A 4,189-nucleotide genomic window follows, 5' to 3' on the forward strand; every position below is an offset into this window, starting at 1 on the left:
ATATTACCATGATACCCTCTCAAATAAGAGCGAGAAGAAACAACAAATACGTACCTCAAGTAGGCGTTACAATTCTTCCCCCCTTAAAAGAATTTCGTCCTCGAAATTCACACAAATAACTCTGGAAAGCGTGTCTGCATGTCCCGTTCTTTCCCAGTGGCCTCTTCCACCTTGTGATTCCTCCAAAGGACCTTCACTAGCGGAACACTCTTGTTCCGAGCTCTTTAACCCTTATCTAAAATCTGAACTGGACGTTCTTCAATACTAGGTTCTCTGTCACTTCAACGTCCCCTACACTCAAGATATGGAGGGGATCACTTACATATTTCCGTACATCGAGACATGAAAGACATCATGCACCCTATCCATACTAGCGCGATAGGTGCCAATCTGTAGGCCACCTTTCCTACCCGTTGCAAGACTTCAATGGACCTACGTATCGCGGTGCTAACTTCCCTTTGCTTCCGAAGTGCATTACTCGCTAAAAGGGGAAACTTTCAAAACACTTTATCACCCACTTGAAATTCGACTTCTTTTCTCTTCAAGTTTGGCATAGCTCTTTTGTCGATCTTGGGCTTGCTTCATCCTGTTTCTGATTAGTCTCACATCTCTATCAATTTCTGAGTCACTGCTGGCCCAAGAGCTGCACTTAGCTCATCCTTTTCACCTACCTCATCCCAATATAGCGGAGACCTACATCGCCTGCCATATAAAGCCTCGTAAGGCGCCATCTTATCGTAGACTGATAACTATTGTTGTAGGCAAACTCCACCAGAGGTACATTTCATGCCAAGAAGCTCTATAATCCATACAGCAGCCTCTCAACATATCCTCAAGCACCTGATTTGTCCTCTCGTTTGGCCATCGTCTGAGATGATAGGCAGTGCTGAACGCCAATCTAGTACCCATTCCTCTGCAAACTCATCCAAGGCTAGACAATCTGGAATCTCTATCGGACACTATTGTTTTGGGCACACCATGTAACCTGACTACCTCCTTATGTAGATCTGAGCCAACTGATCCGTAGTAGTGCTGTCCTTTACTGGAAGAAAATGGGCTGATTTGGTTAACCTATCCACACCACCTATAAAGCATTATACCCCTCTGAACTCTAGGGAGACCGGTGATGAAATCCATTGAAATACTCTCCCATTTCCACTCTGGAACACTCAATGGTTGAAGCAACCCGACGGTCGTTGATGTTCTGCTTTCACTTGCTGACAAGTTAGACATTTAGCTACGAACTCTGCAACGTCTTTCTCATACCTGTCCACCAATAGCTTTTCTTTACATCCTGATACATCTTAGTTGCTCCAGGATGAGCAGTGTATGGTGTGTCATGGGCCTCCAAAGAATTTTTTCTGCTTCACTCACCGTTCGAAGGAATACCAACCGATTCCTGAAGTAAAGAACACCATCTCTCACATAAAACTCTGCTGTCTTACCTTCAGTACTCGTTGAACTACTTTCTGGCACCACTCATCGGCCACTTGCTTTTCTTTCACTTCCCCCAGTAAAGTAGTCTGAATTTCTAACCTTGCATCCCTCCCGGAATCACTTCAATTTGCTCTCTAACACTCTCTTCTATCAATTCTTTGCTTAGTGAGTCGGGACAAATAGGCTTTCCTACTCAGGGCATCGGCTCTACATTGGCTTTCCCTCCGGTTGTACTTGATCTCGCACTCATAATCTTTAACCCAGTTCCAACCATCTTCTCTGCCTCATTTCAACTCCTTCTGAGTAAGAAATACTTCAAACTCTTGATCAGTATATATGTTGTCTCTTTGCACCATAGAGTTAATGCCTCCAAATCTTTAAGGCAAAGACACTGCTGCCAACTCTAAATCATGCGTAGGGTATCTCATTTCATGATCTTTCAATTGCCGAGAGGCATATGCTATCACCCTACCTAATTGCATTAATACTGACCAAGTCCTTGCAAGAGGCACATCTGTATAAATGTCGAAATCTACCCCTCCTACGGCAACACTACACTGGGGCCGTGTTACCCTCTTCTGCATTCTTGGAAACATTCCTCACAAGCTTCTGACCATATAAAGGAGTCTTTTGTTTGGTAAGAGTTGTCAATGGTTTGGCTAACTGAGCAAACCCTTCCACGAATCGCTGTAGTAACCTGCCAAGCCTAAGAAACTTCTGACCTCCTTTACTGTCCTCGGCCTCTGCCACTCTAGGATTGCTTGCACTTTACTCGGGTCTATAGAGATCCCTTCCTTCGATACATATGGCCCAGAATATCACTCGATCGAGCCAAAACTCACATTTCGAAAACTTAGCATACAACTGCTTTTCTCTCACCGTTGCCGTACAATTCTCAAATGTCCCTCATGCTCTTCTCTTGACTTAGAATACCAAGATATCGTCTATAAAACCACTATGAATTGGTCTAAACAATCGTGGAATACCCGTTTCATCAAGTCCATAAACGCTGTGGCATTGGTCAAACCAAACGCATCACTACAAACTCATAATGCCCATACCTCGAACGGAAAGCAGTCTTAGCTACATCTTGCCCAGCCACTCTTACCTGATGGTACCCTGACCTCAGATCAATCTTAGAGAATACTGCTGCCCCCCTCAACTGATCAAACAAATCATCTATTCGGGGTAGCGGGTACTTATTCTTCACAGTCACCTTATTCAACTCTCTATAATCAATGCACATCCGTAGCGATCCGTCATTCTTTTTGACAACAAAATTGGGGCTCCCCAGGGAGAATGACTCGGTCGATAAAACCCTTGTCCAAAAGCTCTTGAAGTTGCTTCTTCACTCCTGAAGCTCTGCTGGGGCCATTCGATAAGGGGCTTTAGATTTGGTGCTGTCCCTGGTGCTAGTTCGATACTAAATTCAACCCCTCTTTCTGGTGGCAAACCTGGTAAATCTTCCGGAAACATCCAAAATACTCTCAACTATAGGCACCTTCTGAATTTCTGGCTGTGGGACATCACCACTCTGCACTACTGCGCAATATATCCAGAACACCCCTTTCTTACATCTTTCTAGCCTTCACACTACTAATTAACATACTCAACCGATGGCCCTCCCAAAACTAAATTTATCCCCGTTATCGAGATAAATCTCGCTTTCTTCTTTCGACAATCGATCTCTACTCCATACCTCCCTAGGAAATCCCTGCCCAAAATCACATCAAAGTCGGGCATATCAAGACTATAAATCGACTGCTAGCTCTCGACCATGGATCACTATGGATTCTCCTAACAACATCTCCTGAGTCAACACACTCACCCCATTAGGTAACTCAATCTAATAGGTTGACTCACTCTGCTAGGTTTCAAACCTAATCTCCCGATCATCCCATGCGATATAAAGAATGGGTAGCCCTAGAATCATTAAGTAGCATATAAGAAACAGCATGGAATAGCAACTGACCAGTTATAGCTGTGGACTGGCCTCAGCTTCACCCTGAGCCACCGTAAAACTCTGGCATTGGTACCTCTCTCGGCCCTGAGCTGCGGTGGAAACGGAGCTTTACAATCCTTCTTCAGATGCCCTGGCTGACGGATGTAACACACATTTCTATCCCTTAACCATTCCCCTAATGGTTTCCTTCCACATTTAGCACAAAGGGGCAACCCTTCGTTCTGGGCCGCTTGTTCTGCCAACCCTCCTGTTATTCTTGGTTGGAACTTCTTTTTGACCCTTACTTCTCTATTCCTTGATGGATCCAGCCTCCTCCCTCTGCAAAGCAGGGATGGTTCACTGAGTACCTATAAGATGACTCTTCGGCAATGTGCTTATTCACATAAATCTCCGCCCTTAACGCCCTCGTTAAGCCTCACTATAGGTATGAGGAGGCTCAGCTCCTGTCATCACATCTCGGGCAATATCGGATTTTAACCCCTGTACAAACTTGTCCCTCCTCACACTGGAGTGTCACTATCCCGGGTGCAAATGCGAGGGAAATTGAATCTTACCGAATACTCCTTCACCGTACTAGTCCCTTGTCTCAAATTGATGAACTCTTGGACTTTCTCATGTACTCGGTCTTCCGTTCGATACTCGGCTTCAAACAGTCTTTTGAATTCTGCCCAAGTCATTAAAACCGAGTCGTGATTTTCTTCCATTAGTTCCCACCAAATTCGGGCATCTCCCCGAAACAGGAAACTAGCATATCTGATTCTCTTCCTGTCATTCATGGGAAAACAGGCC

Source organism: Pistacia vera, unplaced genomic scaffold (genome assembly GCF_008641045.1).
Source record: "Pistacia vera cultivar Batoury unplaced genomic scaffold, PisVer_v2 Contig1403, whole genome shotgun sequence".
NCBI lineage: Eukaryota > Viridiplantae > Streptophyta > Magnoliopsida > Sapindales > Anacardiaceae > Pistacia > Pistacia vera.